At 37.2% G+C, this 20,258-nt stretch overlaps 1 protein-coding gene and 1 long non-coding RNA gene across 4 annotated transcripts in view; one reads left to right on the top strand and one right to left on the bottom strand.

Annotated features, from left to right (window-relative positions):
* The window catches only part of bcl9l (bcl9 like), a 41,867-nt gene extending 24,684 nt beyond the window's left edge, over window positions 1–17,183 (bottom strand). Inside the window, exon 1 of one of the 3 annotated variants that reach the window (XM_026288057.1) lies at window positions 16,720–17,183. The gene's annotated coding sequence lies outside the window, so the exon portion shown is untranslated. The remainder of the gene's footprint in view (window positions 1–16,719) is intronic. The other 2 variants (XM_026288058.1, XM_026288056.1) reach the window with 2 other exon arrangements.
* A 2,057-nt stretch (window positions 17,184–19,240) lies between these two features.
* On the top strand, window positions 19,241–19,955 carry LOC113118833 (uncharacterized). Its single transcript, XR_003294383.1, has 2 exons — window positions 19,241–19,470; window positions 19,654–19,955. It is a non-coding gene; the product is annotated as an uncharacterized LOC113118833 (long non-coding RNA).
* Window positions 19,956–20,258: the final 303 nt, after the last annotated feature.

Here is a 20,258-nt window from a genome sequence, read left to right as displayed (position 1 = left end):
TAATACGTTTCACAACTAATTACAAAGAAACAGAAAGAAAGAAATAGAAATGTAAATTTTTTGTTGAAACAATGAAACGGTATTTTCTTATAAAACGTACTCCAAATATCTTTGTTCTGTTTACTACTTTACAAATTCTTAGAGTTTATGGTCATAGCTGATTTCATCTCAACTTTAATAATAGAAAATGAGATGCACAAAATAAAAATGTAGAAAAAACAACAACAATGAAAAAACAACACTGCAAATAATTGAAAATTATGCATACTGTACATACAATAAAAATGTAAACATAAAATGATTTCAGGCATTAACAAGGCTGTTGAAAAACAAACTAAATGATTTCCTGGTAAATTTCCTTGACAAACTATTTTGAGTAAACCGTTTTGTTTCCCACAAATAAACCGTAAGTTGTGTGTCAGGACTTACACACTTCATATAATCAATGCAAATCACAGACAAAGGCTAGTCAGTGTGACGAAAGTTTGTGTACGCATACGTTGTCAACGGTCTCCTATTTGGCACAGAGTTCAAAGGGTCAGCGACACTGTACTTTTAATCTCACTCCATCACCTGATGGCAAGACCTTTGCTCATGCTACTAAAGGAAAGTTAAACACACTCAAGCCGACAGCCACGCTGAAAGCCATAATCATTCACCTGCTACCGGCATTTAAAAGCCCATAACTGTGTCCAGGTCACTAGTGAGCATTCACTGCTGCCAATCAGGTCTTTCCACTTCAGGCGTTTTACACTCGACCAAGCCCAGAAATGCTGATCTGATCTTCAATTAGAACAACAAATAGGATTATTATTAAAGGTTTTTTTTTTTTTTTTTTTTTCACAGGTAACATCAAATTATTTCAGTCCATGATTCGGAGTCAAAAATTTGGATTTGGAAATTTGTTGTTTAAAGCACCCCAAAAATCTTTCTTCACTTCAACACCAAAATGAATGTTTACTGATAGCCACTCATCGCTGAGTTTGCTGGTTGACGTCGAGAACAAGAATTTTAGAGATTATTATTTATTTCATGAACTCATTAATCTTTTTTAGATATTTTAGCTAGGGATGTGCAAAGAAACATATATTTAAATTCCTCTATATATTTTTCCTGCAATTGTAACCTCTAATCAAAAGCAAGGTCAAATTAAAAATAAAATAATAAAACTATCAGTGAGAATACTGATTTGACTCAAAAGAATAATTCAAAAAATAGGATATAAAACTTTTTATAAAAAAGTTATCTTACGGCTTCAGAAGAAATATATAATATAAATATTATACGTGAAAAAAATTGAGGAATATTCATGGTGCTTTCGTATCCTGAAGCCATTAAAAAAATAAAATAAAATAACGAAATTAAGAAGCGATCAGCACATTTTTCAAAATAGCTCTTTTTTTCCTCTACTGATGAAACTGTGAAATAATATATGAATGAAAGATATATAAATATCACACGCAAAGAGACTTGTGTGATATTTATGGTGCATCCTGAAGACATTGAAAAAAAAAAAAAGCAGTTATAATTAAATTAAAACGCGACCAGCACATTTTTCAAAATGGCTCCTTTTGTATTCTACAGATAAAATTAATATAATATTAATATAATATAATTTTAATATAAGTGGAAACTTGTTGGAAATTTAAACAACTGAATTAGAACAAAATGAGTGAGAGTAAATGATTTTCACTTTTGACCCTTAAAAAAAAAAAAAAAAAAAAAAACTACCTGAACCGAATTTCTCAGGATTGAACATGCTAATGGCACTACCGTATAAAATATGGCCCCACACCCAGATTACAAATGATGACTCAGCATTCGCCATAACAGCTACTCATCACAACGAGGGAAAGACTGGGAGGTATAATTGTTAGAAGTTGGGATTGTGTCTTGTTTGAACATGAAACCTGCCGAGCCGAAACCCAATTTCCCACACGTCAGCTGAAACCACCCGAGTCAAACATGCTTTCATTCCATGTCTGACTAATATGGCCACTCTCTCACACACACAAACGGTGACTAACACACTTTCTCGCTTTCCTTAATTTCTTCTCTTCCTCTGCAGCAGGGACTACTTCACACCGTCTAAACACTTCCCCCTCCCCGTCGCTCTCTATTTCTGTCTCGGTATGTGTTCCGCTCATTCCCTATAAAGTGTGTGAAGAGGGAGCCATTAAACGCGTTTTAAACCATGTTCAAACTCATTATTCATTCTGCCTGTAGGATCGCATTTGACATTTGACTGAGCATCAATTATGTTTGACAGCTCTATAAATGATACACAAAGGACTTGTTGGCGGGGCTTGCTGAGGCGAGCGTTACAATTACTATTGCTCATGCTTAGGGTTTGGGGTTCATCAAATGCTGAACTCTAAGTATTAAACTTCCCAATCATATGGCCTTTTGAGAAGAGTACGACGACTTGCACTTTTTTAAGGGACAAAGAAACTGGAGTAGCATACCTAGGAACCAAAATACCATAGAGACTTGAGGATAGGCCTAAGGTTAAGTTTGCTTTTTCAAATTTGTTTTGTATTTGAATAGTAATTTTACTGTAAAACCAGTCTAGTTTCTGTTAGATTCAACAATGCAATGTCAGTTTGAGATATATTTTTCATTTCATGGACGCAATGATTTAAAAATGTTTTATATTTTGCATAGGTATCAGCAAAAACCGTTTTTAAAATCGACTACATATTTTTCCTCTAATGTTTCCTTATATTTTCATTTTAAGATTTTTTTCTCTGTTCCCACTAAGACAAAATAAAATAAAATAAAAACGTGAATGAAACGTGAAGATCTGTGAACAATTTCATAAAATAAAATGAATTATTTAAACAAGCTCTGTAAACCATTTCATATTGATCATAATTGAATGAAAAAGAAGCAACAAGCCCTTTTTTATTTCTCCTTTGCATTCTACTAGAAGAAATAAATGGAAACTATTGGAAAAACATGTGGTAGAGTAAATGATGACCATTTAGTAGGTATATGCAAAAAAACATACACTATAATTTTCCTCTAAAAAGGCAAATAAATAAATATCACACAATGTTTTTTTCTTAAATTGTGCAATTTTGTGCAATTAATATTGTGCGAACAGCTAAACTAGTCGACTTTATTAATCAAATATTGGACGGGTATATGTAGTTGTCTAAATTACCATTGTGACCAATCCATAAATTTTGTTTCAGTGTTTGCAATTAAGAGATTATATTAGAAATTAGATGAAAAATCAACAACAGAATATAATTATCTAAAATAAAGTGATATTTGCATTTAGGATTGGCTAAACATGCCAAAGGAAGTTTTAAATCCACTCTGCTTCCATTCATTGTACTGTAAAACCATATTCTCCAACAAAACAGCCAATGGAAATGTTTTAGGGCCCAACGGGGATAAGATTTGACACATTTCTGTGATTTGACAGCGGGGTCGAATTTTGCATGACGTTATTCGCCCATTCTAGGAAAGATTGTTATTGGAGGCGGGACAAAGCCTTGCTCGGATGCTTGATTTGCAGCCTGTCAGCCACAAAACGGGGGCAGCTTACTGGATTGAGTGCTTATTCAACAGAATCACTGGATTAAACGGTCTATCGTCATCTGCAGGTGGGATGTGTTCTGCCATTCTGACACAGATCAGACAAGAAAATTATCAAAATAAATAGAAAATTTGGAGTTTAATTCGTTTCAGTTTTCAGAGTCACATACTTAGTTACTTTACTTTCCATTGGCGGTTTTGTTGCAGTTTATGACAACATTTGCACATGAACCATTGCCACTTTATAAGCAACCACCTAGCGGAAAATCTTAGAAACCACCTGAAACACCATAGCAATCCCACAGCAAAACCTTAGCACAGAGGTGGAGAGTTTTCCATGAGAAGTCTAGTACTTTTAGCAAGGGGTGATGGGAAATTTGGCTGCTTAGAGGTCAGTAGGTCACAGAAATCTCCTTCCTGCTGAATCATGTTTGAACATAACGCATTTAATAAATGCTTTTGTGCATGTAGGCCTTAAAAATTTGTGTTGCATAACTATCAGAGGAGTAAATATGGATAATAATGGCACTGAACTCTCCCAGTCTGGCATTTAGTAAAAAATGGGTAAGATTGTAAAATGCTGTTTTCATCACAATAGACGGTTTACCTAGAAACTTCCCACCGTCAGAGTGTCTGTCTAGTAACTTTCTCTCTCTCTGTCCAGCTGTGTGCCTGCCATCTTCAGTCAGTCCATTGTTCCTCCGTTTGTTTTCCCGTCGCCTGTTGTCGTGGGAGTGAGTGCAGTGCAGTTTTGTGTAGAACAAAAGGTTACGAGTACAACTGTCATAAGTGCAAGACAGCAGCTACAGGGACTCGCCAGGGACTGCAGGTTAGAGTGTGTGTGACTTTATCAGAAATCAGAAATTACTCAGACTGGCTTGGTGCATTTTGGGAGCGCTGAGACTTTAGGACGCCAACTGCAGGCTGTATGAGTCAACAGGCCGCTCATTCACACTGATCTAATTTTCTCAGGAATAATTCACTGTCCGAAGCTGATGCGTCACAGAAAGCCATCCAAAAATCTAATCTGCATGATTTCTTGTTAAAATGGTCTTGATGATACAGATACAGTTTTTCGACCGATGAATTCCAATGACTTTTCCAATCATTTGGTCAAGGATTTAAAGGGATAGTACACCCAATAATGTTAATTCTGTCATTAATTACTCATCCTTCATGTCGTTCCAAACCTGTAAGACTTTTTTTTCATCTTCGTTCATGACAGTACCACACAACATGCCTTGTTTCAAGTAGAGGAATAAACACATGCATGCATCATGGTACTCTCGTGAATGCGTGTCAAAGACTGACACGGAAGAGAAGAAATTGTTAAATAAAGTCATTGTGTTCGTTTTCTTTGCACACACACAAAAAAAAAAGTATTCTCATAGCTTTAACAAATCATGGTTAAACCACTGATGTCACATGGATTAAATATTGATGTCCTTTACTATGTTTTTGGGCCTTGAACGTGGTACAGATAGTTCTATTGCTGTCTATGCAGGTTCAGAGAGCTCTCGGATTTCATCAGAATATTTTCATTTGTGTTCCGAAGATTAACAAAGGTCTTTTGGGTTTGGAATGACATGAGGGTAATTAATGACACCACTTTGGGTGGTAAACCATCCCTTTAAAATAAAATAAAATAAAATATTATTTATAAAAAGCTACGAAATATCGCGTTCATTATCGCAGATGAAACGACTTCGATAATGAACGCGATATTGTGTAGCTTGTCAGTGATCTACAGCTCTGTCTATTAAATGCTGCTCCATTTGAAAGCAGGTGATGGTGATTTACCGCTAATCAGGGAACCGGCTTTACTGATGAAATGCGCGTGACAATCGCATGCGATATATCGCCCAGCCCTACAGGCCAGCTCCACACATGCTCTTTGGCCACAAGCTAAATTTTCATGTCAAAGTCAAATAAAGAAAAAGAAGAAGAGAAAAAACTGTTGGGTAATAAGATTTATTTGTTACATTAAACATTTGTAATGTGCTTGGCACATGAATAAATAAAAAGGGTGACAAGAAGATTTGTTTTGCCATAATATGATCATCACCTCATGAACAAATATGATGTCTCACATTGAAATATGTATACAACATGGCGAACTCAGTCACATTAGTGATATGGTTCATCTAAAAGTGAAAATCTGCTAAAAATTGGCTCATCCTCAGGTCATCCAAGATGAGTTTGTTTCTTCATTGGGACAGATTTTGATAAATTAAGCATTACATCACTTGCTCACCATTGGATTCTCTGCAGTGAATGGGTGCCATCAGAGTGAGAGACCAAACATTTAATAAAAAACACATCAAAATAATCCACACCACTACAATCCATCAACAAATGTCTTGTGAAGTGAAAAGCTGTGTGCTTGTAAGAAACAAATCCATCATGAATGTCGCTTCTGACAAAAATACCAGTCCATAATCCATAATAATGCTTCATTCAGTGAAAAAGTCCATCCTCTGTGGTCCTCTCACATCAAAATCCACCAAAATATGTGTTTAGACCTGTTTTTGCCTGATATGTACATAGTTCTCTCCTGATTCAGGCTACGTTGTCACTGGTGAAAGCCATATTATGTACAGAGGACTTATAACTCATAAGCCAGAAGGAAAAGTATGAAGTTAAATTAATTTCTTGATGGATTTGTTTATTACAAACATGTAGTTAAAAAGTTAATTGATGGAGTCATGTGAGTTACTCCCATTCTGACGGCACCCATTCATCTGTTTGTGAGCAAGTGATGGAATTTCTCCAAATCAAGAAACAAACTCCTAAAATCTCGGATGACCTGAGAGTGGGTAAACTTTTTGCAAATATAAATTTTCAGATGAGCTATCCATTTAAACTATTATGAGGTATGAGAAAACAGTACTTGCAATACATAGACCAAACACTTGAGTCACATCCGCATTCGTGTACTTGTATAAAGAAAGCTTCTGGCCTTCGAGGAGACTCAAAGTGTGTACTGAACATCCGAGACACCCTGCTGAACAGCTTTGATAAATAACATGATCAACGACAACTCACGACAAATTATAATCACTTTCAAACTTCTTATTCAGCGTCAGGTGATTACTTTTCTCAAAAGCCAATTTGGTAATTATGTATAATTACCGAAAGCTTCTCTTCCAGTATCCGAGAATCAGTTGGATACGTGCGCCTCAAGCCAGGATATTTGCAAATGCAAACTAATCATAATCATGTTGTAATAAACATGATAGGCATTTACAAATCAAAAAAGAAAATGGAGGTCTAAATGACTTCTTTTTTTTTGCAAATATGGCAAGATAAGTATTTACATGATATTTCCAAAGTAATTACAATCAGCAAGATAAAATGTACCAAAAATATAAAATTATGCAAGAATGTTAATATCACAATGAATTTAATATACTTTTTATTTGGTGACTAAATTTCATAAATACTGTGTAATTACATAATGTGCGTATTTTTAAATCTGCTTTAAGATCTGATTCAACTATTTCTTTGCATCATCAATGTGCATTACACTTTGCACATAATTTGCATCATATATATATATTTTTTAAATGTGCATAAGTAATAATCTAATTTTATGTATATTAGTGCATGTAAATAAAACATTTCTATAACTAGTTATTTTGTTAATTCTGTGAAAAACAGTGTGGAAAATATCCATTGATTATTTTTATAGCTGTTTAAAAGTAATCAAAGGGATTCCTTTTCCATAATGCCACCAAATGGAATTGCCAAAATTGGCCATAAAATGTTTTTAAGTGTACCAAACACGAACACGAACAGATCCACTGGTTGAGCCAGTGTTGCTGCATTGGCCTGGTAAGGATATTCTTTTTCTTACCCATATGCGAAAATGACTACAAAGTCTGTTAGGTAAACATGTACGCATTGGTTTGGGTGTATACAGAATGATCACATCGTAGAACAGAGTTTCTTGGAACACATACCATGTGACCCCCAAGAGAACTGAAAAACAGAGACAGAGAGAGAGAGAGAGAGAGGAGAGAGAGAGGGCGGGCAGTACATGAAGCATAAACAGACTGTCATGGCCACAGAACAGCAGTGTGTGCAGCGACAGGCCAAGGCCCTCGGTGAGCTCTGCAGTCTCTTTCTCCATTTCATTCTCTGTCTGTAAAGACAGGGAAGAGCTCGGCTCACTTTGCACGGGGGTCAAGAGTTGTATCTTTTCCAACACACTCTGGGCCATCAGCCAACTAGAGCAAGGGGGAAAAAAAAAAAAAGAGCAAATTGCAGTGGCAGCACAAACAGACAGGAGATGGTGAGAGAGACATGGAGGTACAGCCTCTGTTCTGTAGATCAAGTGTTCATCAGGAAAAAAAGAGAGAGAGATGTAGGAAAATGAGACATGCAAGTGAAAACATCTTCTGAACATCTTCTGAAGATTTGAACATCTTCTGAAGAAAATGTTTGCCTGTGTAAGAGTCGCTGCCAGAGTGCCAGGATGTTTCAGACGGTCAAAATAACCAACTGCAAAGTGTATATGATATTCTCGAATCTAGATATGCTGAATATACTTAGAAGTTTGGAAGTGTGTTTCAATCACACAAAAAATGGTACTTGGGTCATTAACACATAAGAGTGTCAAAGAAAGAAAGAAAATACTTTTAAAAGATTTCTAGCTAATGGGGAAGCTAAAATGTACATTTTTACAAATTTGTGGTTGAGTCAGACTACATAACATTTCACAACAACAAAAAAGCCAAATTATCTGATAATTATCTGATATTTTAGGAGACAGCAGTGATACTCTCTTTGATATGACTTTCTGTTTTATATATATATATATATATATATATATATTATTTTAATACCCTTCCTTTTAAACAAAATTTTAACATGGCTATGAGGTTTTAGATCCAAAAAAAATAATAATAATAATAAATATATTTTTATATTTTTTTTATATACTTTTTTTTTTTTTTTCAGCCATTAAAATTATGTTTATTTAAGTCACTGAGTGTAGCTAAATACAAATGAATAGATCCAAAAGGAAAATAAATTGTCATTGACCCAATATCAACACATCTCTTCCATTGGACATCATCCATCCACTTTATTATTATTATTGATATTTTGCAGATCTCAAGCTGTTTTTACATGATTCGAACAATTTGGTATTTGGAAGGACTGAATGGTCGATTGGAAATGAATGTTTTACCATGTTTTCATTCAAGTACTACCTCATTTTTGTGGTGCACAAGACTTTTAACCATTGCACCTTTTAATTCCAGTTGTTTTGAAAATCAAAATTAACGCCAACAATCATCATTACAGGGGAAAGAATACAGTAAACCTTCACTTATGAGAGGAACTGCACTTCATCACTGGCGCATAAAGCTAAATATTTAAGTTTTTAATTAAGCCAGTATACACACTCTCAGTCTCCGCAGCGCTGGCGGAACAAACTCAACAGGAATCTTGTACACACTCTGAGTCATTTCCATCCCACCTTAAATGTAGGGCAAAGTTCTAGCTCAATCCAGCCAAAGAGTTTGTACTAAAGGAAAAAAAGGCTTGCTGTGTTGACTGTGGAGCGTTCTGAGCCTCACAGCTGGGTGCTGTTGTTTTCAGCTCCTCGATATCACATTATTCTTTCATAGCTCACCTTAGCGCTGCGACTTGTAACTCATCTGGAAGCTCAGATCACCTGAGCAGATAAGAAACACTTTGTTCCAAACATCGGATCTTACTGTCCTTCCAACGCACTACAAACGGCCTTTAATAGACCCAAAACACAGATCTACAATTGACCAAACATTTCGCTTTCCTCCTGCTTGACCTGTGATAAGACGGATTACGCCGTCGCCTCGTAAAACCATCGTAGTTTTTATGACCAGGTGATACTGTGGTGGTGCGTTAATGCTTATATGACATTACACAGAGTGGCAGTGGTTCTTGTTTTTAATATTCCTGATGTAAATATGCCTTCTCTGGATGCCTGTGCCTCCTCTTCCAAGAACATGAAAGCAGATGGTGGCACAGGGACAAACACAGAGGTGATCTGAAGTGTGGCATCATGCAGTCTCAGGTGAGAGGCCATATGTTAGGCTGTAAAAGGTTTGCACAGGCCAGCATGAAGAGGTCCGTTCTGGTTCTGCGGCAGAGGAAACTAAGTGGCTTTAGAATAGGGCATGGGTCAGCAACCTTACACCGCGTCTAAATCTGACACATGCAGACATGACTGTCCCCATTATAATCAACGGAGCTGGACTTTAGCCCATTCATGGATACTAGCATTACAAGACATTTTTTCTAAAATGTATTATTTATATAAGGTCAAATGGTTTATTAAGCATACCTTCAATGCTTTAACAGATAGTTCACCAGAATTTTTATTCTCCATCCAAGATGTAGATGACTTTGTTTGTTCAAGATTTTGAGAAATGTAGCATTACATCACTTGTTCACAAATGAAGCCTCTGCAGTGATTGGGTCGGATGCTAAAAAGAGCATTATTTTGTGTATTTGGTGTAATGTAATGCATTTATGCGGTTTTACAAAGCTCGATGTTCTGAAAAGCGAGGTGTGCACTGATTGGCCTGCTATCCAGCACGTTGTTATTGGCCGAATACCTCAAGCGTGAGACGGAAATGTTATTCCCCTCACCATAATGTGATGCCGTGTCCTTGTGTGACAAGACAAAAACAATAAACCCATTAAAAAATGAGGCATTTGTTGCATCCAGTGGAGACATAATTACTGATTATAATGATTTGTACGGTCTTTTTACACATTGCCTTGTGTATCGCACCGCGTAATCATAAAACCATGTCTGCATTTGTGATCAGAGAAACGATAAACAACAAGCGCTACTCTACACTGCTCAAAACTCACGTTTGAATCGTCATGTGGCAAATTCTTTAAATATAAAAACATACTTACTGGCTGTGAGTCAGAGGCACCAGACTGTCCTTGCAAAGTTGGAACTGCCCCACTTTATAGAAACAGCCTTTGTGCACAGGCTTTATTATAAGCTACTCTCAAGTAGGAAACAGTCCTCCTTAAAATGCGCAGAGCACACATCTGAATATTTAGGTTGAACTATTCTCGAACAGTGTTATAAATACAACTTAACCACTGATTTCTAGTTGTGTCCTCTTTTGGAAGATCAACCAAAGTAGTTTCGCTTTCACAACGAAACACAGCATCTCCACGTCACGGCAGCGACAAAAAAAAAAACAACTATTTCTTTGTGTAAACATTTGTGCGGTGTTATGCAAATCTCCCCACACAGTGATGTAGACATGTGGGGGCGTGTTTAAAAAAAAAGACATTTTAGGAGGGCGTTAACGAGTCTTAACTTCCATAAAGAATATTTCTTTGGGTTTGAGACTTTAGTCTTTGCAACTTTAGGAATCTTATCCATGCACGGAAAAGCTTGTAACACTCCTCAAACAAACGAATGTCACAATTAATTGATGTTTCCAAAGCTCTACATATTAAAAAAAGTAAAAGTTATTTATATTTAAATTATACATTATATATACAATTGCATTAAATGTAAATTAAAATGGAATTAAATGTATAGAATTAACTATAATTAGAAATACAATTAAATTATTCAATGTTTTACAAAAATGTTGAGTGACTGAAATTTCTGAAATGGTATCCCATATGAGTGTCCAAAGCAAGCAGACATTTCCATCTGTGTCATACAAGTGAAGTCAGATTTATAACGTTTCCTCACCTACTTTTCGGGTTGTTCTGATGCCCCGTCTAGCGTTTGTGGTACTCCGTTAGTATCTAGCTTGTGTCAGTCAGTGATCTCACTTCCTGCCCCCATCATTTCCCCACTGTATCTTATACACAACATAGTCAAAAAGAATCTCAAGAATTCAAGCGCATTATCTGATAAATGTTCCTTCTGGCTAAAATGTGACATCACAATGCAGTCTAGTCTAGTTCCTTAGAGCAGTATCCTCTACTGTTTTCACAGAAGCAGAAGTGAATTGTAGGTTTGAACTTGAGGTCAACTCAGTGCACTCTAACCACACTCAGTTCCTCAGCAAAAGTGTCCAGGAAGAACATTTTTTCTGTAACACACAAACCAGTGCATAAAGGCTTCTAAATTCAAACAATTTATATGGAGCTTATTTTTTAAATACTGAAATAATTACTCTTATCCAGTTAAATACTTAAACAACTATAAATACTGAATTTCTAGCTCGATTCCCTTTGGAAAAAATGTGTAAACACTGTGACTATGTATGTTTAAGAACACCAACTAGCCTGGCACAGCAATACTGACTGCATCAATGGTGTGGGGTTGAGACTATCTGCTTGTTTAACCAATGACAGATAGAGGGAGTGTTCCGAAACCAGTTTGCAGGGTTTTTTCAATGGCTGTACGGGAGAGGTCACGTGGAAAAAGCCCTTATATGGAAACGGTTTTGGGTGTGTATTATGCCAATTAAATAACTGTATACACACAATATCTCATTAAGTACAATCCAGATTTGACAGTTTATAATGAGAGTAGGAACACATTTGCTTGCATACACCCTTGTGGTGAATTCTACGGTGTCCGAGAGAGCTCAACTTAAAAAAAAATACATGCAAATTGAAAAAACACCAGCAAATGAAGAAAACATCTTCATCAGTTTGACAACACAAGTGCTGCAAATCCTCACAACACATGCATATAACGAAACGCGCTGCAAATCACCACAACACATGCATATAACGAAATGCGCTGCAAATCCTCACAACACATGCATATAACGAAACACGCTGCAAATCACCACAACACATGCATATAACGAAACACGCTGCAAATCACCACAACACATGCATATAACGAAACACGCTGCAAATCACCACAACACATGCATATAACGAAACACGCTGCAAATCACCACAACACATGCATATAACGAAACACGCTGCAAATCACCACAACACATGCATATAACGAAACACGCTGCAAATCCTCACAACACATGCATATAACGAAACACGCTGCAAATCACCACAACACATGCATATAACGAAACACGCTGCAAATCACCACAACACATGCATATAACGAAACGCGCTGCAAATCACCACAACACATGCAAATTAAGAAACAATGAAGCATTACAAATTTATTTTCACCAACCTTGAAATTATATTTAGCTTAGGATATTAAAGTTAGCCATCTTAAGTAACGTTTTACATTTAATCATGTAATTATTCAGCTTATTTAGGCTAATAATATCCAAAATATAAAGGAATCCTGCAAACTGTTGAAAAAAAAACCCTTCACCTTTCAGTTCACCAACAAATTTGCAGCGCGTCGAGCTCTCTCGGCCACCGTAGATTTCAACAAAGTTTGCATGAAAAACTTGGCATCTCACATAAAGTAAGTGACACACTGTATAACTGTATAAGATAAAGTCCAAAATAAATCAAAAAAATAACTTTTTAAAAAAAAATCATGTGCCAAGCTCTAAAAACATACTGTTGCATTCGTATCACGTGTTTTTTACTATACTTTTATTTGTTTACCATTTCAAAATAATATTTTAATCCTAAAAAAATGTTATGTGCAGTTACCACAAAGTAATTAAGAAATACATTTTTCCTTATACTATAAATGTATGCATGTGCACATCTTATTCCTCAAGCCTGTAAATATAATTTAATTATATTAGGAAAATTTGTTTAAAAAATAAATAAATAAATAAATAAATAAATAAATAAATAAATAAATAAATAAATTTTATTTAAATCTCAAAAATGTATTTAAATTTAGAAATTAAGAATGTGCATCAGAGAAGATGAGTATTCAAGTCACTGTATGTATGAACTATATTTTTTAAGAATAAACTAGATGGAATTGCTGTCGTGTTATGATGTAATAGTAGAATTATCTGTAAATGAGGACTGAAGTCTTGTCTCAAAGCAAAAAGATGTTGGGTAAACATCTACCAATGCACTATAATGTCTGTGTGGTACTGTCCCTCCAGTGCGACTATGCCAAGGCTAAAGGGTAAAGGGTCAGACATGTGCAGGTGAATTTTTTAAACAAAACCAGCATACTCGCCATTCACAGAGGATGCGCCAACACCTCAATTTGAGACTGACGTCACATCTCCCTCATCTCTGTGACATTACAACTGGAGCTTTAACACTATAGATCCAGATCCCTCGAGCGGTTCGCTCTGAAACACTCGCTGATGTCTGCGAGGTGTTGAGCCAATGTGGGCCAGAGCACGCTGTGAGCCTTGAGCCTCAAAGACAATTCGGATCAAGTTGCAAACTCTGTGAGCTCCTAAAAATAGCGTGGTAGGATATCACGCTCACAGCACTAGCTAATGGCCTGTGTGGCCAGTGGGCTAAAGAGCAGCCAAACACTGCCAGAAATACACTTCACACATTCTCTCTCTCTCCGCTCACACTGCTGACTACTTCTGACGGTCTGTCGGGTTCTTATGATGGAGAAAAAATGGGGAAAAGATATGTTTCATTGAAACGGACCTCTGTGCCAAAACTATCAGGAGAAACCGCAAGATTATCAGCTCTGTCTGATCTGGGGTCAGCTCATAGTATCACTATCTCTGCCTCTATCACACACACCACTAACTTAATCAGCTTGCGTCACTGAGGCCCTGGAGATCTGACAGGAAAAAGAGAATTAGGGAACATGGGTAGCACCCTTCAGTGAGGGGTTTGAATGGGACGCAAACGGTTACTCAAATATAAAGAATGAAGGCGATTTTATTTCTTAATACACACTCCTGATTCAGAGGAGCACATTATTTCAAATTGAAAAATAATCACAGAATTGATTGTGCTCGGCCTCTGAAGCTACTAACCTTTTTGTGTGACGTCATCAAGCCCCCACTTTCCCAATCCAATCAATTTACAATCTTTGATTAAATCAATACCCAAAGTGCACTTTTCTCACCAAATAACCCATTTTACTCAGGAACATTTCAACCCAAAAATGAATATTTTGTGATCGCTTGCTCATCCAATCCTGCATGACCATCTTCACATCTCATACTTTTAACACCCATGGCATCTTTTCATTGGAGAAAAGGTTCTTTACAGTGGAACAAGGTTCTTTCAAATTATAAAAATGTTCTTTTAACATGGGGGGGAGGGCTTTCAAAAGCTTTATTTTTCAGGAATGTTCCCTACATATAACAGAAGATATTTTACAGACGTCCCAAGCACTCATTTCCACACAATGAAAGTAAATGGATGTAGTTGGAAAGCAAATGGGAATGTAGTGCACCGGTCTTAGTTTTAGTGTTATATTTGGAGCTCAACAGGCCCGTCCAATTCTGCAGAATAACTGTGCTCCGAAGTTGACCATGGTTGAATTATTCCTCCAAAACCATTAGTTGTCATGCCAGCATCAAAAAAGCTTGCGTTCAGGGTAAATCTGAATATATAATCTTTAAAAGGTCATCAGATTGTTTTAGATTCGCCAATAAATCAATCATGTGATTTTCCACAACAATATCTGATAGTATACTGACGTGAATTAGGCTAGCTACAGTGACGCCAAAAACCACTTGGCCCCTTTAAAAACATTTTACATTTACTCCATTAGACACAAAATACATTGTTTTCTCTTAAACTAGAACTAAAATTCACTAAATCATTCTGCAACTACTGAAAATTAAAGTCAGTTCCCCTCAAGATCACACAGGTGTCCTAGCAGAATAATGTTTAGAAACCCAAATGACTGAATTTTTTCCATGAAACATGTCCTGGCCACTTTTTTCAGTAGGATTAATAGAACTGGGGGGGTCAAGAGCATAAATTACTTTTTTTTTTATTTTTTATAACATCTATGAAAGTGTCCCGTACAACTAGGCCTTCTGAAACCATACATGACAGCTAACAGAACAAATATATAGTCATTGACTTCTGTCCTGACTCTTCTTTGCATGTTCACAAAAGTTCACTAGAGAAAATGTCTGGTTTATGAATGAAATTATCTTTTCAATCAGTCTGTTGATCCATTTCAGAAAACCAGTTTGAATGATTCATTCAATAATTTGACTGACGCGGTTCTTGATTTCAGTTCACTGACTTAATGATTCAATCACAGCAGTTAACAGCTCATTGGAGTTCAATTTCAGTCTGCTCCTCACACAGAGCTTTAATGTGGCTTTGGAATATCATATCAAACACTTCTATGATACTTTGGCCTCATTTTTGAAGCTTGAAAGCTAATCCCCATTCATAGTCACGTCACGAAAAAGGAGCAACCTGTAAATTCCTCAAAAATTCTCCTTCCGTGTTCCACGAAAGAAAGCAAGCATACAGGTTTCTAACGGCATGATGTTAAGTAAATGAACTTCCAATTTAACTAAGAACATGTTCCGTTCAAGTTTGACAAGAGAACATGCGTAAATAATCTTAAGTATTCATTATGAAGTGCATTTTATCATTTAAAACATACCAAACACACTTCCTGTAATGTTTTGCTTACAAACTCTGCTTGTGTGCCATCTTTGTTTACAGTAAATGCCTCTTGGATTGAGATGGGGTTTTTTTTTAGTGTGTGATGCAAGGACATTCAAACATTCAAGTCTGTTGAATGTGTGCACAATATTCAAATTTCAAAGAGAAACTAATGTCATGTAGGCCTACGCATGCCCTGTCAGCTGCAGCACACTTTTGTAAAAAGCCCATCTTTAATGCTGACGGGATTACTACAGACAACCGCTTCTTTCCACTGACTTCATGAACGTGATGGTGAGCAGTGACCACATTCACCGTCACATTCTTCAAGTGCCTGCCTCTTTCTGCCAATCAGTCGCGACATTGTTACTGCCTAGCTCGTTTTCCTCAATCTAGAGCTTTAAACGACCATCTAAACGCCCTAACTCACTCTTAAACAGCAGCTACAAGTCTTTACTGGCTTTTCGTGTCTTTTTACGGTCACATGGAGACGGGCCCGACGTTACTCCGAGCCTATCGTCAGCTCATTAGCATCCATTGCATTGAAGAGAGGCAGTTAGCAGGCGAGGCTAACTCCAGGATCCCCTACAGCTGCTGCTGTGACTGCGAGTTCAGCGCCGGAGCGCCACGCTACAGACGCGCCGCGATACACGCAGCCAACTGATGGTCTGATGCTTCGGCGTTTAGTACGCGCCGAGCTTGTGTGGATGCGTGAGCGCGGAGCTTGCCTACCCCATTCCAGCGTGCGTCTGCGAGCGGAGGCCGATGTCAAGAGTGACGGCCAGCCGACATCACCCGAAGTGTCCGCCGCCACTGCGCAAGATCCTCCTCGGCTGTGTTGAGCGACCAACGCGATGTCCCGAAGGAAAGCCGCTGGTTAAATATCAGATGCTTCAAAATGTTGCTTGGCTTCGGCTCCGAGCGGAAGACGAGTCCCGGGGAAGACGGCAGATCATGACTCCGCTGTTGGAGACGCTGTCTGCATATTCCAGCCCGTAGTGTAGAGGTAGCAGAAGGCGCTCAGACAGACAGCAGCTCTCGCGCTCATTACTCAACTCACTGTACACACATATGAGTGACACGCACGCACGCACGCTCTCTCACCCAGAGCTATATCAGGACTGTTTCCTGCTGTTTCAGTGAGCTCCTCTCATATTAGATCATAATCATACACCATCGTCTAATAAGCACACATTTTCATATTAAAATAAAAAATAGTATCCACAATATCATAGATTTTTATAAATTATTATAAAAATAATAGTTTACAAAGGGTTTTACTGAGATATATATATATATATGATTGCACATGCAAACAAAATCAAAAATGAATACAGAACAACATATATATATATATATATATATATATATATATATATATATATATACACACACACATACATACATACATACATACATACATACACACAGGTGTATCTCAATAAAATAGAATGTCATGGAAAAGGTTATTTATTTCAGTAATTCAACTCAAACTGTGAAACTTGTGTATTAAATAAATTCATTGCACACAGACTGTAGTAGTTTCCGTCTTTGGTTCTTTTAATTATGATGATTTTGGCTCACATTTAACAAAAACCCGCCAACTCAACAAATTGGAATATGGTGACATGCCAATCAGCTAATTAACTTAAAACACCTGCAAAGGTTTCCTGAACTTTCAAAATGATCTCTCAGTTTGGTTCACATGGCTACACAATCATGGGGAAGACTGCTGACCTGACAGTTGTACAGAAAGACAACTTTCACAAGGAGGGTAAGCCACAAACATTCGTTGCCAAATAAGCTGGCTGTTCACAGAGTGCTGTATCCAAGCATGTTAACAGAAAGTTGAGTGGAAGAAACAAAAATTGGAAGAAAATGATGCACAATCAACCGAAAGAACTGCAGCCTTATGAGGATTGTCAAGCAAAATTATTCAAGAATTTGATGAACTTCACAATGAATGGACTGAGGCTGGGGTCAAGGCATCAAGACCCATCACACACAGACGTGTCAAGGAATTTGCTGAACCACAGACAACCTCCGAGGCGTCTTACCTGGGCTAAGGAGAAGAAGAATTGGACTGTTGTCCAGTGGTCCGAATTCCTCTTTTCAGATGAGAGCAAGTTTTGTATTTCATTTGGAAACCAAGGTCGTAGAGTCTGGAGAAAAGGTGGAGAAGCTCATAGCCCAAGTTGCTTGAAGTCCAGTTTTACATTTCCACAGTCTGTGGTGACTTGGGGTGCAATGTCATCTGCTGGTGTTGGTCCATTGTGTTTTTTGAAAACTAGAGTCACAGCACTCGTTTACCAAGAAATGTTGGAGCACTTTATGCTTCCTTCTGCTGACCAGCTTTTTGAAGATGCTGATTTCATTTTCCAGCAGGCTTTGGCACCTGCCCACATTGCCAAAAGCACCGAAAGTTTTTACCACGTTGTTGGTATGCTTGATTGACCAGCAAACTCACCAGACCTGAACCCCAGAGAGAATCTATGGGCTATTGTCAAGAAGAAAATGAGAAATAAGAGACCAAACAATGCAGATGAGCTGAAGGCCACTGCCAAAGAAACCTGGGCTTCCACACCACCTCAGCAGTGCCACAAACTGATCACCTCCATGCCACGCCAAATTGAGGCAGTAATTAAAGCAAAATGAGCCCCTACCGAGTATTGAGTACATGTACAGTAAATGAATATACTTGCCAGAAGTATTGGTTTTATGAAGTATTCTAATTTGTTGAGATCGTGAATGGTGGGTCTTTGTTAAATGTGAGCCAAAATCATCACAATTAAAAGAACCAAAGATTTAAACTACTTCAGTCTGTGCGCATTGAATTTATTTAATACATGAGTTTCACAATTTGAGTTGAATTACTGAAATAAATTAACCTTTCTCCGGCATTCTAATCTATTGAACTGCACCTGTGTATGTATATATATGTATGTATGTGTGTGTGTGTGTGTGTGTGTGTGTGTGTGTATATATATATATATATGATTGCACATGCAAACAAAATCAAAAAGAAAAATAATATTCAATGCAGCAGTGTTTATCCCGTAGTAAATGTAGTAAACAAGTCATTACTATATAATTGTTATGTCTTACTTAGGTCCATGAATTGTTTTGTCTATCATTTCAACAATTTGCCAATCACACCTTTCAAATAGCCATGATCATTTAAGACAGATAAAATATGGCCTTACTTTTATTAAAATATTTTTTTTTTGTTGTTGTTGTTTTATAACACAGGAGCATGAGGAACACAGTTATGCAATTGTGGTTGGGTGAATGAAGCTCACGCCTGCTTTGTCTGAAACATCAGACACATAAGCTGACCTGACAACAGAGGTATCAGATGTATCAGCCCTCTTAGATCACTCCTTACCTGGCATATGCCAAGATCAGCGCTCTCTCCCCGGGAGGCTTGATACCCTCTGATACATTTGGACCCTCATCGCTGGGTGTTCAGACATCATTTCACAGGTGAGCACTCCCTCTGGTGGTGCAGGAAACCTTTCAAAGTCCCAAAAAGTCACTTTAATGATGCCCTGATGAATTTAGTATGTTACTGTTAGGTTGGCAAATCAGACAAATCTTCTAAAACAAAACTATGATTATGTAAATGTGCATCCCAAAGTGAATTAACCATAGTTTCATATCCGACAGGCTTGTACTAAATGCACCAAAAGCTGCACCATAGAGAAATCAACCCCTCTCCAAACTGAAGCTCAGCTTATCTAATTGTGCGCATACAAATAGCTCTTTTATGAGCTGGTTCTGTTTATATTTTTTACCCTGAGGAAACGTGTTATAATCAGGTATACATGATGAAACCTAGAGAAATGCAGGATTCTAATTGTGCTGTTAAATTTATGTAGTAAACCCTGCTGAATGGACAGAGTGATTTACAAAAAAAATAAAAAAAGGAATGATATTTTGCACTGGCAAAAGTGTATACCTGAAAAGAACTGGGCTCTTTCTCTTTGTCTCCCAAATCTGGTGTTGTATTACACTCTTAAACCTTGAGGAGAAAGTGGGAAAAAGAGAGAGATGAATGAAATCTTTTTTTTTTTTTTTGTGGAACATAAAATTTGATATTTTGAAAAAATTTTGGTATTCAAGTCACCAAGCAATACCGGTTCCCTTGACATTAATTACAGTCAATGGGAAAAATAATTTGGAATTCAATGGTTGGTTGCCAATTGTTGAATTCAATAATGTTTACCAACATTCTTAAATCTCTCTCTCTGTCTCTCTCTCTCTCTCGTTCC

Source organism: Carassius auratus, chromosome 18 (assembly GCF_003368295.1).
Source record: "Carassius auratus strain Wakin chromosome 18, ASM336829v1, whole genome shotgun sequence".
Taxonomy (NCBI): domain Eukaryota; kingdom Metazoa; phylum Chordata; class Actinopteri; order Cypriniformes; family Cyprinidae; genus Carassius; species Carassius auratus.
The sequence above is the reverse complement of the archived record's forward strand: the minus strand, read 5'-3'. Positions and strand labels throughout refer to the sequence as shown.